Genomic DNA, 21,006 nt, shown 5'->3' with positions numbered 1-21,006 from the left:
CGTAGCAGAATATAAATTTTATACTTTGAAGAAACGTGACGATGACCATCCGGAAATGTCAGTGACACATTCGTCTGGTGAATACGTAAGTCTCCTGCACCAGTCTGAAAACCTGGCTCCGCCAAATAGCAAAAAAGGTTTTCATTTTCGCTTTGTTTGAAAGATCGCCCCCTTCTTCTTTCATGATTTTTGGGAAGAAAATTCGCCAGTCAAGTAAATCCATTATTGTTCAACCTGAGTATACTTCAGTATTTCTTTGAGCTACATACATCGGTTTTTTATTTTTTATTTGTTTTTGCCTTCCGAGCAACATAAATTCTGCCATTTTTCCTAAAAAGAATTCGATAAATTTTAACCTCAGGCTGGCCGCGGTGGCCGTGCGGTTCTAGACGTTTCAGTCCGGAACCGCGGGACTGCTACGGTCGCAGGTTCGAATTCTGCCTCGGGCATGGATGTGTGTGATGTACTTAGGTTAGTTAGATTTAGGTAGTTCTAAGTTCTAGGGGACTGATGACCTAAGATGTTAAGACCCATTGTGCTCAGAGCCATTTGAACCATTTTTTTATAACCTCAGCTCAACTTACACAATTCGAAGTATGCTACACAGTTCAACTAAAAAAACGGAGAATGTTCTCCGCTTGTGAGAAGGTTCTCCAGTTTTATTCATACGAAATCGGAGAATGTTCTTCGCGTTGAGCAACTTCTCTCGCCCATCTACTCAAACTGAGAGTATTCTCAGGTGAAGTATGCTTTCTGTCTCGCTTTATTCATGCGAACCTCAGAATTTTCTCCGAAATTCCGAGAATAAAGTACATTCTGTGTGTAAGTAGGCTGTTTATGTTTTCTCTATGTAAGTAGGCTGTTTATGTTTTCTCTATGTAAGTAGGCTGTTTAGGTTTTTTTATTGGTAACGCCACCTCTGTATGAAAATCACTGGCTGTGCTGTGTGCAGTCTGTGGCTAGTTTGCATTGTTGTCTGCCATTGTAGTGTTGGGCAGCGGCAGCTGGATGTGAACAGCACGTAGCGTTGAGCAGTTGGAGGTGAGCCGCCAGCAGTGGTGGATGTGGGGAGAGAGATGGCGGAGATTTGTAATTTGTCATGAACTGCTATATTTATATATGATGATATCAAGGTAAATACATTGTTTGTTCTCTACTAATATCTTTCATTTGCTAACTATCCCTATCAGTAGTTAGTGCCTTCCATAGTTTGAATCTTTTATTTAGCTGGCAGTAGTGGCGCTCGCTGTATTGCAGTAGCTTGAGCAGCGAAGATTTTTGTGAGGTAAGTGATTTGTGAAAGGTATAGTTTAATGTTAGTCAGGGCCATTCTTTTGTAGGGAATTTTGAAAGTCAGATTGCGTTGCGCTAACAAAATATTGTGTGTCAGTTTAAGCACAGTCGTGTATAATTGTTGAAAGGGGACGTTGCATATGTCGACCCTTGGCCTAGGATACCTCACTGGAGTCTTCTGATTTTTTTTCTTGTAGTTTGTGTATTTAGTGTAGCTTTTGTTTATTGCTAGCGCGTAATTGTAGAGAGAATCCCCTTTGTAGTTGTAGCCTTTCATTGTTGTACAGTAAAACAGTTGTGGCATGCATATAGATTTGCACCAAGTATTTCGCAGCTACGCTTGCAATTAACTAGATATTATTTTCAGTGCTATGTTAATGTGTTCTCCTATTTTTGCACTTCAAATTGTGCTTTTCTGTGTTATCGTGTGAAATATTGTGACAATTATGGCGTGTGAAAAACGTAACACTAGGCTCCAAAGTAAATTGAGAAATGATAGTGACGACGAGCGTAGCTTGCCAGCACCACTGGGTAATGAATTAACTAATGTTCAAAGTAGTAATTTGGTAATTGCGCATAGGGAAATGGAGCGGGCGGCAAACAATGGTGTAGACAGTGAAACAGGTAGTGAACAGGGAAGCGTTATCGATCGATTGGTCGGCAACAGCCCGCCTCAGGAATCGGGAATGACAGAACACAATATTGCAAATACTACAGACTCAGGTTTTGGGTTCTCACCGTTTTCTCAAATGAGTCAAGACACATTTTCCGCTTGTCAAAATGTGAATGTTGCCGGTGCAAATTCACTGCCGAAAAGCACTGAGGAACATGTTTCAGACACCAGTGCATTGTTATTACAATTAATGCAACAAATGGGACAAAAGCTTGAAAAGTTAGACACAATGGAACAAAATCAGAGACAAACACAGCAAAAGTTAGACACAGTGGAACAAAATCTTCAAAAGTTAGACACAATGGAACAACACCAGAGACAAACACAGCAACAGTTAGACGCAATGGGACAAAATCTTCAAAAGTTAGACACCACACTTGAACAAACACGTGAAGATTTAACTAGTGAGTTACATAACATTGAATCGAAATGTCAAAAAGTCTGTAATGACATAAAAACACAAATTTGTGAGCATTTTCAACCCATTTTTTCGCGGCATGAAAATGTATTACAGAATCACGAACCAGCCATAAAAGAACTGCAAACCATTGTTCATGAAAATCACAACACCTTGCAAGCTAAAATTGACTCAGTTGCATCTACCGATTCGGTTACGCAACTTGCAAAAACTCAAGAAAACTTAAAGGACACAGTAGATACGATTTCAACACAAATGGACACTCTGAAACTTGGTTCAGAAAAGCACGCTGAGGAAATGTGTTCACTATCGGAGAAAGTAGCCGAACTTTCGGATAAGGTCACTAACTTATCTACAAAGGTAGATGATGATCTGAATGACACAAGACCTGTAGCCTTCACTGACACAGAAGATTATGAACAAATTAGAAAATTCAAACAGAATCAAAATCAAATCAATACACAGTACAAAAGAGAAATCCGAGAAGTACAAGATCAGCTGACACAGGTAATACAAGAATTACGTATTTCAGAGGATACTCGCGCCCCAATACGGGAAGAGGGACTTAGAAATACGGAAAAGCCGCAAAATAATAACACAGGGCATTTCGGAAGTTATGAAAGAAATTGGCAAAGTGCACCGAATTTTGAAATGGAACCGCCGAAACGACGTAACAATGACCGATATGCGACTCGCCGACATGATGACTTTGACTATAAGCTGTTCATTACTACACGTAAATTCAAAACATTTAAGAATTCTGGCAACGACATTCATCCACAAGCATGGCTCCATCAATTCTCTCATTGTTTTCCTCCCAACTGGTCATTAGAGCACAGATTACAATTTATGTGCGGCTACTTGGAGAATGATCCAGCTGTAAGAATGCGATCGGTAATTCACGATTGCCACAGTGAAGGAGAGTTTTACCATGCCTTCCTCTCAGCATATTGGTCTCAAGCTACACAAGACCGTGTAAAACATAGCATCATGATGATGAAACACTTTGCACAATCTGAATTCTCCAGTCTTGTGAAATATTTTGAAGACATGTTGCATAAGAATCAGTATCTTTCAAACCCATACAGCCCCTCAGAACTCATCTGCATTTGCTTACTCAAATTACCTGAACATTTACGACATATTATTTTAGCAGGAAGTTGTAAAGACGACATTGAAGCATTTCAGGGACTTTTACAAGAATTAGAAATTGACACAGACAGTCGCCGGATGCGAAAACAAGGACACAACAATTACAGGTCACATCCGTCACAATTCTGTGACGACAGAAACAATAACCGGACACGACTGGTCTATTCTTACAACGCAAATCGTGACCGAAACAGACACCACCCGTATTACAACCGTTGGCAGAGTAATAATAGTTACAGAGAAAGATCGCATTTCCGTAGTAATGAATATGACAGAGACAATCATAGAAATAGACAATATGACAACCAGAACTATTATTATCAAGGGAGACAGAATAACTTCAGACGCAACAGTTCAGCGCGCAGTTACGACTCAGGGAGAAATTCTCCACCACATGACCGACAAACAAGAAACTATGTAAACTACCGACAAAACGACAGACGTGAATTTCATCAGAACTGGCGGGATGGCATGAAAAGACACACACACAGATTCGGCATTATTACCTGGTTAGAAACAACATACTCTTCAAACGCTGCACTGTTGATGACAAGCTATGGGTACTTTGCATTCCTGACGATTTTGTTAATAAGCTCATTTGGTACATTCATTTCAGCTACGCACATTTTGGCCCACGAAAATGTTATCATATTCTTGATCGATCAGGCTTGTCTTAGATTCGAGACAAATCAATACGATCATTATTCCTGAAACAGACAGGCCGCAAACGTTGGAAGAACTTCTTCAAAATTTTAATGTTGTAAAAGTGTTGTCTTCCATTGATCTCCGATCCAGCTTTTATCAGATCGAACTTCATCCAGAATGTAGAAAATACACAGCTTTCCTTTGTTTCGGCGTTTGTTAACAGTTTCGGAAACTTCCCTTTGGTTTGAACATTTCTTCAGCAGCATTCATTCGCGGGCTAAATTCCATATTACCTGAGTTCTTAAAACGTCACATCACCTTATATGTGGACGATATTCTGATAGCAGAAGCTTCATGGGAACAACATAATCGCACTCTCAACAGTTTGTTACATATTTTTGCAGAATCTGAAATTACAGTTAACTTGGAAAAGTCTGAATTCGGTAGGACAAAAGTGAAGTTTTTGGGACATATTATTTCTTCTGAAGGCATTCAGCCGGATCCTGAAAAGTTAGAAGCAATCAGAGCCATTCCAGTTCCATCTAGAAAAAGACAAGTCCGCAGTTTTCTAGGTCTCGTAAATTTTTACCGTCGTTTTCTGAATATGCAAATTCTTGTTACACCAAAACTTTGTTCTCTCACTGGAAAAAATACTATTTGGAACTGGGACGAACAAGCACAGTTGGAATTCAATTCTTTGAAAGAAGCGTTACTTCACGCGCCAATCTTAGCTCATCCAGATCTGTCACAAGATTTCTGCCTTAGCACGGATTCTTCTAAAGTCGGTCTTGGTGCCCATTTATTTCAAGAAGCCATAGAAAATGACACTACCATTCAGAAAACCATTGCTTTTGCTAGCCGAGTGCTAACAAAATCTGAAAAAAATTATTCCGTTACTGAATTAGAAGCTTTAGCTATCGTTTGGGCATTTAACAAATTCCGTTTCTTTCTTTCTGGTAAGCACGTAAAAGTATACAGTGATCATCGTGCATTACAATTTCTTATGTCTTCAAAATTAAATCATGACAGGTTAAAACGTTGGGCATTGTTTCTGCAAGAATTCCGCTTCACAATAGTCTACATTCCCGGCAAGGAGAACATTGTTGCGGACGCACTGTCACGCGCACCGGCTGGGCTTGAGAAAAGTACCACAGAAGGCAACCTCGAGAAAAATTTCAGTATTCTTTACATTCAGAAAGTCGCCTTTGAAAACTTCATCACCACATCTTTAAAGGACATTGCTCATGAACAAGATAAAGATCCGATTTGGAAAGACATCAAGAGCAAATGGCATGAAAAGACACACACACAGATTCGGCATTATTACCTGGTTAGAAACAACATACTCTTCAAACGCTGCACTGTTGATGACAAGCTATGGGTACTTTGCATTCCTGACGATTTTGTTAATAAGCTCATTTGGTACATTCATTTCAGCTACGCACATTTTCTCCCACGAAAATGTTATCATATTCTTCGAACGACTTGTTATTTTAACAATATGGAAAAGCGAATTCGAAGAGTCTTGTCTATTTGTAAACTTTGTCAAAAGGCGAAACCATCCACTGTCTCACATCGTGCTCCGTTGTTTCCTATTATTCCTTCTAAATTAAAAGAATTTGCGGCTGTTGATCTCTTGGGACCGCTTGTCAGAACATCTAATGGATTTTCGTACGTTCTAGTCGCTGTTGAACTTACTTCAAAATTTGTTTCTTTCACACCGTTACGTAAAGCCACTGGGCGGTCTGTATCCAACGCCTTTGTTAAAAATTTCTTACGTGAAGTTGGACACGTTAGTAAAGTCATTTCAGATAACGGACCGCAATTCAGATCTGCTGTTTGGTCACGCATGCTTCGCAACCATAAAATCAAACCTGTTTTTATTTCATTGTACTCACCACATTGTAACCCCTCCGAACGGATTATGAAAGAAATCAATAAGCTTTGTAGACTTTATTGTCACAGAAAGCATCAGCATTGGGACAGATATATACACTTATTTCAAAACGTGCTGAATGAAATGCCTCACGACTCCACTGCTTTACCACCTACTCTTGTACTGAAGAATGAAGAACCACCGAACAGAATCAGAGGGCTTGTACCTTTCCCGAATACACGTAAACTTCGACACAAAGACATAGATTTTTGTGAGGTAAGTGATTTGTGAAAGGTATAGTTTAATGTTAGTCAGGGCCATTCTTTTGTAGGGAATTTTGAAAGTCAGATTGCGTTGCGCTAACAAAATATTGTGTGTCAGGTTAAGGTCAGTCGTGTATAAATTGTTCAAAGGGGACGTTTCATATGTCGACCCTTAGCCTAGGATACCTCACTGGAATCTTCTGATTTTTTCTTGTAGTTTGTGTATTTAGTGTAGCTTTTGTTTATTGCTAGCGCGTAATTGTAGAGAGAATCTCCTTTGTAGTTGTAGCCTTTCATTGTTGTACAGTAAAACAGTTGTGGCATGCATATGGATTTGCACCAAGTATTTCGCAGCTACGCTTGCAATTAACTAGATATTATTTTCAGTGCTATGTTAATGTGTTCTCCTATATTTGCACTTCAAATTGTGCTTTTCTGTGTTATCGTGTGAAATATTGTGACAATTATGGCGTGTGAAAAACGTAACACTAGGCTCCAAACTAAACTGAGAAATAATAGTGACGACGAGCGTAGCTTATCAGCGCCGCAGAGTAATGAATTTACTAATGTTCAAAGTAGTAATTTGGTAACTGTGCACAGGGAAATGGAGCGGGCGTCAAACAATGGCGGGGACAGTGAAACAATTAGTGAAGAGGGAAGCATTATCGATCGATCGGTCGGCAATAGCTCGCCTCAGGAAGCCGAAATGACACGACACGATCTCGCAAATACTGTAGATTCAGGTTTTGGATCCTCACCGTTTTCTCAAATAAGTCAAGACACATTTTCTGCTTGTCAAAATGTGAATGTTTCCGGTGTAAATTCACTGCCGAAAAGCACTGAGGAACATGTTTCAGACACCAATGCATTGTTATTACAATTAATACAACAAATGGGACAAACACAGCAAAAGCTTCAAAAGTTAGACACAATGGAACAAAATCAGAGACAAACACAGCAAAAGCTTCAAAAGTTAGACACAATGGAACAAAATCTTAAAAAGTTAGACTCATTGGAGCAAACTCTTGAACGAACACGTGAGGATTTAACTGCTGAGTTACATCACATTGAATCGAAATGTCAAAAAGTCTGTAATGACGTAAAAACACAAATTTGTGAGCATTTCCAACCTATTTTTTCGCGTCATGAAAATGCACTACAGAATCACGAAGCAGCCATAAAAGAACTGCAAACTATTGTTCATGAAAATTATGAGACCTTGCTAGCAAAATTTGACTCAGTTGCATCTACCAAAACGGTTATGCAACTTGCAAAAACTCAGGAAAACTTAAAGGTCACAGTAGACACGATTGCAACACAAATGGACACTCTGAAACTTGGTTCAGAAAAACATACAGAGGAAATGATTTCACTATCGGATAAAGTAGCCGAACTTTCAGATCAGTTCACTAACAAAGGTAGATGATGATCTGAATGACACAACACCTGTAGCCTTCACTGACACAGAAGAGTATGAACAAATTAGAAAATTCAAACAAAATCAAAATCAAATCAATACACAGTACAAAAGAGAAATCCGGGAAGTGCAAGATCAGTCGGCACAAGTAGTACAAGAATTACGTATTTCAGAGGACACTCGCGCTCCAACACGGGAAGAGGGACATAGAAATACGGAACAGCCACAAAATAATAACACAGCGCATTTCGGAAGTTATGAAAGAAGTTGGCAAGGTACGCCGAATTTTGAGATGGAACCGCCGAAACGACGTAACAATGACCGACATGCGACTTGCCGACATGATGATTTTGACTATAAGCTGTTCATGACTACACGTAAATTCAAAACATTTAAGAATTCTGGCAACGACATTCATCCACAAGCATGGCTCCATCAATTCTCTCATTGTTTTCCTCCCAACTGGTCGTTAGAACACAGATTAGAATTCATGTGTGGCTATTTAGAGAATCAACCAGCTGTAAGAATGCGATCGGTCATTCACGATTGCCACAGTGAGGGAGAATTTTACCATGCCTTCCTCTCAGCATATTGGTCTCAAGCCACACAAGACCGTGTAAAACATAGCATCATGATGATGAAACACTTTGAACAATCTGAATTTTCCAGTCTTGCCAAATATTTTGAAGACATGTTGCATAAGAATCAGTATCTTTCAAACCCATACAGCCCCTCAGAACTCATCCGCATTTGCTTACTCAAATTGCCTGAACATTTACGGCATATTATTTTAGCAGGACGTTGCAAAGACGACATTGAAGCCTTTCAGGGACTGTTACAAGAACTGGAAATTGACACTGACAATCGCGGAACGCGAAAACAGGAACACAACAATTACAGGTCACATCTGTCACAATTCCGTGACGACAGAAACGATAACTGGACGCGACAAGGCTATTCTCACAACACAAATCGTGACCGAAACAGGCACCACCCGTATTACAACCGTTGCCAGAGTAGTAATAATTATAGGGAAAGATCACCTCTCCGCGGTAATGACTATTACAGAGACAATCAGAGAAACAGACAATATGGGAACCAAAATAATTATTATTACGGGAGACAGAATAACTTTAGACGCAACGGTCCAGGGCGCAGTTACGATTCAGGGAGAAATTCTCCACCACTTAACCGACAAGAAAGAAACTACAGGAACTACCAACATGACGACAGACGATGTGATCGTAACGACAGACCTGAATTGAATCAGAACTGGCGGGATTTAAACAGGGCAGGGCCCTCTCGTCACGGTGAATTTGTAGAAGTTAGGTCTCCAAATCCCAATAACGACGCGCGCCAACAAAGAGACAATAGGCAATGACTCACACCGCTGGCAGCCACAAAACATACTTATGAAACTGACGACGCAGCTGCCATAGCTAGTAATTACGTAAAAATGGAAGACATTAGGGACATCTTACTCCAGGAACACGACATAAAACATAACAACATTGCATATCCTGTGATTCACATTATAGTAAATGATGTAAAATTTACGGCAGTACTTGACTCTGGCAGTCCCATTTCAGTAATTAGTGAAACAGCCTTTAGCAAATGCAACAAATCGAACGATTGTCCCACACTTCTGTTACGTAAGATTAAATTACAAGGTGCAATCTTTGGAAAAAGTGTAGATGTACGCCAACAAACCAACTTAGAATTCTTTTGTCAAAGCCACAGCTTCTCTATGAGCTTTCTTATTGTTCCATTATTGTCGACGGAAATTATACTGGGAGTAGACTTTTTGAATGAATACAAAGCAATCTTAAGCTTTCACGATGCTGAAATATGTTTAGAAAAAGAAGGTAAGTCAGTAGCTTTGAAATTTGAAGATTGGCTCTCAAACCATGACGAAGAAATTAATCGGCTTTACCTCCTGTTAGACAACAGTTCGGAATTTTCAACGGAACTTGACACTAACAATCACTCTGCAAGTACTGACAGGGATGATGTCGACGGCATATTTGAAACTAATAAGTTAATTCAAAATAAAATTCAAACAATTGAGAATTGTAATGACACTGATAGGCAGGACCTCTTTGAGATTTTACAAGCACATTCCACAGTTTTTACTCACAAAACAGGAACAATCAAGGGATTTCAATACCAATTTCGTCTTCGTGAGCATACTAAATTTTGTGTTAGACCATACGTAATTCCGGCGCATTATAGGGACCGTGTAAGAACAGAAATACAATCTATGCTTAATGAGGGCATTATTGAGCCTGCAGTAAGCTCATACAACAATCCATTACATGTTGTTGAGAAGAAAAATGGATCGATCAGGCTTGTCTTAGATTCGAGACAAATCAATACTATCATTATTCCTGAAACAGACAGGCCGCAGACGATGGAAGAACTTCTTCAAAATTTTAATGGTGTAAAAGTGTTGTCTTCCATTGATCTCAGGTCCAGCTTTTATCAGATCGAACTTCATCCAGAATGTAGAAAATATACAGCTTTCCTTTGTTTCGGCGTTTGTTAACAGTTTCGGAAACTTCCCTTTGGTTTGAACATTTCTTCGGCAGCATTCATTCGCGGGCTAAATTCCATATTACCTGAATTCTTAAAACGTCACATCACCTTATATGTGGACGATATTCTAATAGCAGAAGCTTCATGGGAACAACATAATCGCATCCTCAACAGTTTGTTACGCATTCTTGCAGAATCTGGAATTACAGTTAACTTGGAAAAGTCTGAATTCGGTCGGACAAAGGTGAAGTTTTTGGGACATATTATTTCTTCTAAAGGCATTCAGCCGGATCCTGAAAAGTTAGAAGCAATCAGAGCCATTCCAGTGCCATCTAGAAAAAGACAAGTCCGCAGTTTTCTAGGTCTCGTAAATTTTTACCGTCGTTTTCTGAATATGCAAATTCTTGTTACACCAAAACTTTGTTCTCTCACTGGAAAAAATACTATTTGGAACTGGGACGAACAAGCACAGTTGGAATTCAATTCTTTGAAAGAAGCGTTACTTCATGCGCCAATCTTAGCTCATCCAGATCTGTCACAAGATTTCTGCCTTAGCACGGATTCTTCCAAAGTCGGTCTTGGTGCCCATTTATTTCAAGAAGCCATAGAAGATGACATTACTGTTCAGAAAACCATTGCTTTTGCTAGCCGAGTGCTAACAAAATCTGAAAAAAATTATTCCGTTACTGAATTAGAAGCTTTAGCTATCGTTTGGGCATTTAACAAATTCCGTTTCTTTCTTTCTGGTAAGCACGTAAAAGTATACAGTGATCATCGTGCATTACAATTTCTTATGTCTTCAAAATTAAATCATGACAGGTTAAAACGTTGGGCATTGTTTCTGCAAGAATTCCGCTTCACAATAGTCTACATTCCCGGCAAGGAGAACATTGTTGCGGACGCACTGTCACGCGCACCGGCTGGGCTTGAGAAAAGTACCACAGAAGGCAACCTCGAGAAAAATTTCAGTATTCTTTACATTCAGAAAGTCGCCTTTGAAAACTTCATCACCACATCCTTAAAGGACATTGCTCATGAACAAGATAAAGATCCGATTTGGAAAGACATCAAGAGCAAATGGCATGAAAAGACACACACACAGATTCGGCATTATTACCTGGTTAGAAACAACATACTCTTCAAACGCTGCACTGTTGATGACAAGCTATGGGTACTTTGCATTCCTGACGATTTGGTTAATAAGCTCATTTGGTACACTCATTTCAGCTACGCACATGTTGGTCCACGAAAATGTTATCATATTCTTCGAACGACTTGTTATTTTAACAATATGGAAAAGCGAATTCGAAGAGTCTTGTCTATTTGTAAACTTTGTCAAAAGGCGAAACCATCCACTGTCTCACATCGTGCTCCGTTGTTTCCTATTATTCCTTCTAAATTAAAAGAATTTGCGGCTGTTGATCTCTTGGGACCGCTTGTCAGAACATCCAATGGATTTTCGTACGTTCTAGTCGCTGTTGAACTTACTTCAAAATTTGTTTCTTTCACTCCGTTACGTAAAGCCACTGGACGATCTGTCTCCAACGCCTTTGTTAAAAATTTCTTACGTGAAGTTGGCCACGTTGCTAAAGTCAATTCAGATAACGGACCGCAATTTAGATCTGCAGTTTGGTCACGGACGCTTCGGAATCATAAAATCAAACCTGTTTTTATTTCATTGTACTCACCACATTGCAACCCGTCTGAACGGATTATGAAAGAAATCAATAAGCTTTGCAGACTTTATTGTCACAGAAAGCATCAGCATTGGGACAGATATCTACAATTATTTCAAAATGTGCTGAATGAAATGCCTCATGATTCCACTGCTTTACCACCTACTCTTGTACTAAAGAATGAAGAACCACCGAACAGAATCAGAGAGCTTGTATCTTTCCCGAATACACGTAAACTTCGACACAAAGACATAATTGATTTGGCTCTTAAAAATATAAAATCTGCAGCAAACAAAAGGAGAAAACTACACGGTAAAGCAAATGCAAAGAAATTGTATATTGGTCAGAAAGTTCTCATTAAAGCTCATTCATTGTCACATAAGAAGAAACACTTGAGTCACAAATTCTTTCTAGTTTACAATGGACCTTACAGAATCCGACGTATACCACATGATAATTGCGTTGAAGTTGAAACTCTGCGTACTAGGAAGAGTAAAGGTTTACACCACATTTCACATGTAAAACCGTTTATTGAAAGATAATCTGCTTTTTAACTTTGTCTTTGCCATAAAACTTTTCACTTCACATTTCTAGTATGCTTTGTCAGATTTAGAATCTGTTAACATGTAACAATGTTTGAAGTGAAATATCCAGTCAAGAACCAAGAGAACTTATTGAAACAGAAATGACGAATGCATTGTTATAGTGAACAGACGTCACAGTGTTATTGTGTGTGTACATTCTTGCTTGTTTGTTGCACGATTACGTAACGACTATAAGGCTCACATACTTAGAACATTTACCAGTACTGCTAAGGAGATTTTAATGCAACATTTTGGTTTATTTGAAAATACATTCTGAATTTAATGTGCTTTCTGAGACATACCAGATGACACAGAGGTTAGTTTATGTGACAGCTACACGATTTTTATCACGACGCTACTAATGAGTGACAATTTACAATGTTGCTTTTGCAGTGTATCTGTTTTATATCTGCACAGTTTTCTGAATTCTTCTAGGAAGAAAAACATGTTTTAGTAGTAAGTTTTGTGGTATAGCAACAATGAGACAGCCTTTTTCGTGGCATAACAATACGTTACTGTACAGTACTTTCCTCATCACGGCAATAAGCGTAATAACTAAGATATCTATACGCAAAGCATTTCACTTTTGTGTATCATGAGGTAAGTACATTGACTTTAGCAGAACTTTGCTTACAGAGGACGATAACTACGACAGTTCCACAGAATTATCTTACAGCAAGACGCGCATTTAGCGCTACAGGACACGCATTTGAGTGATTAATTTTATACTTAAAACACTTATTTTCAAAGATTTTTTAATTACAAAGAAAGTTTTCCGTGATATATTTCATTCCATTGGTGTAATCTGTAACACCTGAGGGTATAATTACATTTATCCTCAGGGGGGTACACGCCTACTTTGTGTACCATGTGTTTGGCAAGCACAAGGAACCCTAGCTAATATGGTATTTGCTTATACAACTTTACACATCGGTACCATATTTCTCTAACACACAAATTACACAGCTATCTGATCATTTAACTGAGAGATAAACATTTTTTTTACTACATCAGTGACATGTTTACGCAATACACAGTTGGGTAACTTCACACTTATGAAACTGTATTTTGTCTGTACTTTGTAAACTGTTCATATTTTTTCGGAACCATTGTGATATTATGAGAGCTTTGAATGATGTATTTGGTATGAGATCATGATTTTTAAAGTACGTTTGAGGCAGCTGACACTTTTGACATGAGCAGAGAATTTTTTTAGGCTTAGAAATTATTGGAGGAAGTTACGACGATTTTGAGATTTGACTGAGGTGTTATGATGTTATTATTACGACGACGATGTGTATTATGTTGTTGAGGAATGTTTATTATGCTACGTATTTCTCATGATGAAATATTGAAGAAGTGTCGACGAATATGTATATGTATAATGAGGTAAGGAATAATGAGTAGTGTTTAGGGACTCTGATTTATGAAAAGGATGTTGGAAACCAAGAAATGTACTTTAAGAGTTATGAAATGTGTGTGTATATTCGTGAATGTATTACAATGCAGACGAAAATTTTTTTGGACACTGTTATATCAATAGCATTTTGTTTCTACAGATTTGTAACGCAAATTCTTCACCTGTGAAATATTTTTATATGCGACTGTCACTGTAGCGGAAACTGCTGTCGTAAATATTTCCGTAAGAAAGTTAACGGACCACCTACACATAATGCGTCGTGGGCACCCAGCTGGGCCAGCCGCCCGGAGAAAAAGCCATTAGGTGGAGAAAAAAAAAAAAAAAAAAAAGAGGCCATTAACCTCGCTTCTGACATTCCTTTGTAGAAAGCATCGCAAAAACGACACGGTCGAACTTGAAAACATATGATTTTTGTAATGCGTTGTGGGCACACAGCTGTGTCAAACACCTGGAGAACAAGCCATTAGGGTGTGCCTTTCATCGCTAATGCGACACCCTCGTTACTTGAAAACATATGATTACTCGCACTTTGTGCTAATTACTGAAATGCTTATGAATTGATGGGAAATATTCGTACATCTGCACACCTGATTATGACAAGTGTCTTTCTCTGAGAGTTGAGTGCTACTGACTTACGAAATGCCATATGACTATTGAATGATATTTTTATGCTTTGCTTTTCATAGTTGCTTATTTCATTTGACATCTGTTTTCCAGCTGTGTTGCAGCATTGCTTTTATAAAATAAAATGCATTTGCTAATGTGAACACTTTCTGTCAACAGATCTATTAAATAATTATTTTATGGTCCACATTCTTTAAAAAAGGAGCACTTGGAAAGGAAAGAACAATAAGAAGGAACTAGTAACAGTAACACATAATTTTCTTTTCAAGTACTTGGTAATTTCTTTTGTAGAATAAATTGTGATGCATCACTCTAGTGTTAAGATGTGACATAGGTATTAGACATGGCCATTTTTAGTGTAATATTTTTTTCTGCTTGAGCTATGTCATGTTTTGATATGTTATTACAATTGCTGCTGCTAGCTTTGCCAATCTGTATTTTTTGTCATTGCTGCTTGTGTTAATTGTTTTGTGCTGCTGCATTGCCTCGTCCCTTAGTTTAGCATCTGAGCTCAGTAGATTTAAGTTAGCTTAAGAGGGGGTAGCCTCTAAGAGAATGAGTTGCGATGAATTGGAAGAAATGCATTGAGAAAACAGGTTTAGGTAGGATTTTCTTGGAAATAAATGTTGAGGTAAGAAATGTGTGAACATATAAATACAGAAAGCATGCTTAGATAGAATTTTTTTGGTGGAAACAAAGGATGAAATAAGAGGAAAGATATATGAAGTTTTGGGTTGGACTGCAGTACCACATGTTACACTGAAAACGAACCCTGTCCTTTCCTATTAGTGTTATCCCACTATATGTTTGTGTACCCTTGAGTATTTGTTTTCTTCCTGTCTCTGTGTAGTTTCATAGAATTTTTGCTTCTTTTAATATTAAGCTACATTCACTATGATGAGGAATACTGTTATCCTCGAATATAATTGGCATTAATAATATGTTATTTACTTTGTAAAGATGTTAGACATTATTAATTCTGTTCTGTTTCATGCTCATGTGTGAAATTGATGTTTCAAAAGTTATTCTGATCTTTTATGTATTTACTAATGTCATAATTCCTGTAACACTGATGTATATGTTATTTCGATTCTTTTGTAAAGCCCATATTACTACAAATGTTATCTGTATTGTTATGTTTTTAATGATGTATTTTCTACCTTTTGTAATTATATTTTCGTGTTATAATATTGTAATTGACACCAGTTAATCAAATTAAGTAACTTGTAAGTTACATTTCACTGCACACGTTTCTGTTGGTCATAGTATATGGACAATATGTGAGAAGTAGGGACTGATAGTGTTTGCATGTGTGTTAATGATATATGTAAGTAGGCTGTTTATGTTTTCTCTATGTAAGTAGGCTGTTTATGTTTTCTCTATGTAAGTAGGCTGTTTAGGTTTTTTTATTGGTAACGCCACCTCTGTATGAAAATCACTGGCTGTGCTGTGTGCAGTCTGTGGCTAGTTTGCATTGTTGTCTGCCATTGTAGTGTTGGGCAGCGGCAGCTGGATGTGAACAGCGCGTAGCGTTGAGCAGTTGGAGGTGAGCCACCAGCAGTGGTGGATGTGGGGAGAGAGATGGCGGAGATTTGTAATTTGTCATGAACTGCTATATTTATATATGATGATATCAGGGTAAATACATTGTTTGTTCTCTACTAATATCTTTCATTTGCTAACTATCCCTATCAGTAGTTAGTGCCTTCCATAGTTTGAATCTTTTATTTAGCTGGCAGTAGTGGCGCTCGCTGTATTGCAGTAGCTTGAGCAGCGAAGATTTTTGTGAGGTAAGTGATTTGTGAAAGGTATAGTTTAATGTTAGTCAGGGCCATTCTTTTGTAGGGAATTTTGAAAGTCAGATTGCGTTGCGCTAACAAAATATTGTGTGTCAGTTTAAGCACAGTCGTGTATAATTGTTCAAAGGGGACGTTTCATGTGTTTTGTTCATACGACTCAACGCCTCAGCGTTTAGCCGTGCTTGTCTGTGTGTACATATCTCAAACAATGCGTGATAGTCAAGGAAAGCATTCTTCTTCGAACACATGCTCTCTAAATTTACATAGTATACTTTCGCAATAAAAACATTGTCTTTGCTCCAGGGACTCTGGTTTAAGTTCCCTTAGCATCTCCGTTACGCTTTCGCTTAGACTGCACGACCTAATAGGATTCTAGCAGTGTGTCCCTAAAATTGTTCGATGTTTCTTGCCGTGCCTATTTGGTAGGCTGCTGCAGTATTATAGAGTTACTCGTACTAGCATTTCGTACACAGTTTCCTTTCCAGGTGATAGAACCGTCCCAATAAATTTAAGTCCTACACTCGTCCTTTCTACTACTAACTTTACGTTTTCAGTCCATTTTATATCACATCACTGTGTTAACCCTGTGTAATTAGACGACGTGGTGGGAACCCTAAATTGCTGTCGGGCTCCGTCTTGATGTTTTTATTTGTTGTGGGTATTATCAACTGTCCATTAACACTTAACGAGAGATGCCATTTAGTACAACAAATGGAAATATTGTGGAAAACGCCCTGCTTTTCCTTTCTATCATGCAATGTCCACACTTCCCTGTAGACAACAAACTTCTGAGAGTGATGACGAGACTATCTGACGAACAATTTATGTGTACTGAAAAAAAGGTTCTGCAACACTTTGATCGGGCACAACCGACGGTACTTTCATTCCCAAATAACATTCCCCATCCATTATAAAATAGCGGGTTATATTAACGCAAAACTCTTCAAGTCACTCACATACTTGTGAAGATACACCATAATCAGTCGAGTGTGTAGTATGATGTTGCACTCCTTTTTAAATATAAGAAAAGAGAATCTGCGTCTTTCCTAGATCTTCTGTCTGTCAGAAATCATATATGAGAAAAACAAGCAATGTCTACATGAGTGATTCTTCCAGAATTGTTTGAGAGAAGCTGGTTTGCTCTAGAGATGGGTAGTTTGCGAACGAACGGGTGCAAAGGAACAGTTCACCAAGATGAACGAAAGGACCAAGGAACGAATTCCAAGGAACGATCGGTTCATAGTTCACTTCGGTCGCGGCGGTCTACTTATAGTTCCCAGGAACGAAGAACGATCGGATCATAGTTCACTTCGGTCGCGGCGGTCTACTTATAGTTCCCGGGAACGAGGAAGGATCGGTTCATAGTTCACTTCGGGTGCGGCTGTCACTTCGGCAGTTTTCGTTCCAGCCACGGACGCGTGCTCGTCTCAGTCTCGGGTCTCCCTCGGCCGCACCCGTCGTTCTTCGCATGACCACCTGTCATCAGTTCCACTGCCGACTGCTCCAAGTTGTTCAGTATCCAGTTGTTCGTTTCGTTCACTGCGCTCGCCCATTTTACATGTGTTCCAAACTGTTTTTGCACTTGGTTCTGGCTATTCAGCGTCCACGACCGGCAATCAAAAAGTATTTCATTGTTACGTAAATTACATAGAAATTACGTTGTACCTAATAGGTACGTCTTTTCAGGTAACAAAAGGGCATATCAGCTCACTTCATTATATCGATGAACAGCAGAAGAGATACTGATAACAAGGCAAGTTTTTTTTGTTATTCATATATTTTTTGGTTTCATCGACTTGATTTAGCAACTAACTTTCAATAATTTGCTTAATTTTTAGTGTAACAAAATTCATATAAAACGATTTTCGTGTATCTTTCATATAAAAAACATTACATTTAGGAAGGCTCTAATTATTTTTAAGTTTGGTTGTTTCCAATTTGTATTACCTTCTAGTTAGGTTTCTTTGAAAAAAAATAAAGTGAGCTGTGAGTCATTTTGGCTCAGTAGGAAATGCGGTGTCTCTCCATTTGAAGAGACATAGATTGCCATAAAATCGTATTTACTTATTATCTCAAAAACATTTGTTCAGAAGGAGCTTCCAAACCAAAAACTTTATTACTGCGAACTTTATTATTATTATTATTATTGCTGAATTAACTTTAATAATACAACATAAAAACCTAATTTTTACTAAGCGTGTGACGCAAGTATGATGAGAAACCACATTTTATTTTATGCTTCCATAAAGCCTCTACTTCGCCTACGAACGGGAAGTATATATAGGGTGTAAACGATTATTGTTTACAACTTAGCATAGCTATCTAGTGGAAGTCGAAACGAAGAATTTTATACAAGACACTTGTGGTCTATTAAATTGGGAAACAGCCACCAACAGGTTTACAAGACTACAAGAGCTATAGCCCATGCTTTTCTCTAGCTCTCTACACATCGTCATCTATTGTTTCGCAATTGTTGCTTGCATTAGGTTGTCATTTCTTCACTGTCTAATTATTACATGTTTGTTGTATCTGCTCGCAACGGGCAACACATCGTCCGTAATTGGCGAGCAGGCTGTACTCGAAGCCGGTTTTCCGTGCGCCATCCTATATTATTTCCCTGCGATCAGTCACACAACACTACAGTTGGCTAAATGAGAGGTTCTGCAGAATCACAGAAATTACTTCTAAAAGTGTGTAAGAATTCTGTAATAAATAAAAACTCTATACTCCAGGGGGGAGGCAAGTGCCCCCTCTAGGTGCCCTCCATCCTTCAGTCATCTACACTACTAGTTTTCAGTTTTTCATAAGAACCATATACCAAGCGCAAACGAATGGTGAACGAGTAAAAATGAACGGTTCCCAAAAAAGAACGATCAGCAGTGAACTAGTTCCCAAGGGTGAACGAGTTTGCCCATCTCTAGTTTGCTCACAGGTATGACGTACAGCGCAGGAAGGCACACGAGAGGCGCTGTTGCGGCTGTCCACAACTCTGCTCGCATACCGGAAGCGACTGAGGGGGAGACGGCTGGGCACGCGTGCTACCACCCTCACGCACTTCCGTGTTGTACTGCGACCTGTTCCGCCGAATTGTAAGTTTATCAGCAAAAAACTGGCCAGTGAAGACCACGTCCTGTACAGCACTAATGCGAATAAACTGCAGCATGTTACATTTTCAGTCAAGTTACGAGAACTGACAACGGCCGGGAGAGCAGTTTGCTGACCCACTCCTCGCCACACCGCATCAAATGAAGCTGTTGGCAGAGGATGACACGTCGGTCAGTCGGTACCGATGGCCCTGCCAGGTCCTGTAGACGGAGTTTACGTTTACGTTATGTTACATTTCCAGTTATGTTACAGACACCATGAAGAAGACATTTTACTTGAAAATAGTCCTATCAGTATTGAAGACCTATAATAATGTTTCTGCAATCTTCAGGCCGAAGATACAGCTCCACACGAAAGTCTATGCTGTGCAAGCTTCGTCATATCTTCATAACTACTGCAACCTACATCCAAGTAAACCTGCTTACTGCAGTCAAGCCTCGGTTTCCCTCTACAATTTTTAACCCCGCTGCTAACCTTTACTACCAAATTTACTGTTCCTTGATGCCTGAAGATCTGTCCTATCAACTAATCCCTTCTTTTAGTCAAGTTAAGGCATAAATTTCTTTCCTCATCGATTAGATTCAGTACGCCTTCACTCATTATCCTCTCTACCCATATAATCGTCATTCTTCTGTAACATCACAGTTAAAAAACCTTTATTCTCTTCTTGTCCGGAATGTTCATCGTCCACAAATCAATTACATACGAGGCTACACACCACACAAATTCCTTCAGAAAAGACATCCTAATAGGTAAAATTAATATATGATATTAGCAAATGACATTTTCATAAATGCTTTTCTTGCTATTGCGTATCCTCTCTACTTCAGCCACTGTCATTTATTTTAGTGTCTCGTTTCCTAATCTAATTCTCTGAGTACCGTCTGATTTTATTCGTCTATATTACACTGAAGAGCGAAAGAAACTGGTACACATGCCTAATATCGTGTAGGGCCCCCTCGAGCAAGCAGAAGTGTTGCAACACGACATGACATGGACTCGGCTAATGTCTGAAGTACTGCTGGAGGGAATTGACACCATGAATCCTGCAGGGTTGTCCATAAATCCGTAAGAGTAAGAGTGGTGGAGATCTCTTCTGAACAGCACGTTGCAAGACGTCCCAGATATACTCAATAATGTCCGTGTCTGGGAAGTTTGGTGACCAGCGGAAGTGTTTAAAGTCGGAATAATGTTTCTGGACCCACTCTGTAGCAATTCTATACCTGTGGGGTGTCGCGTTGTCCTGCTGGTATTGCCCAAGTCCGTCGCAATATACAATGGACATGAATAGATGCAGGTGATCAGACAAGATGCTTACGTACGTGTCGCCTGTCAGTGTCGCATCTAGATGTGCCTGGGGTACCATATCACTCCTACTGCACACGCCCCACACCATTACACAGCATCCACCAGCTTGAATAGATCTCTGCTGACATGCAGGGTCCATGGGTTCATGGGGTTGTCTCCATACCCGTACATGTCCATCCGCTCGATATAATTTGAAATGAGACTCGTTGGACCAGGCA

This window comes from Schistocerca serialis, chromosome 3, assembly GCF_023864345.2.
Source record: "Schistocerca serialis cubense isolate TAMUIC-IGC-003099 chromosome 3, iqSchSeri2.2, whole genome shotgun sequence".
In the NCBI taxonomy this organism is placed as follows: domain Eukaryota; kingdom Metazoa; phylum Arthropoda; class Insecta; order Orthoptera; family Acrididae; genus Schistocerca; species Schistocerca serialis.
The sequence above is the reverse complement of the archived record's forward strand: the minus strand, read 5'-3'. Positions refer to the sequence as shown.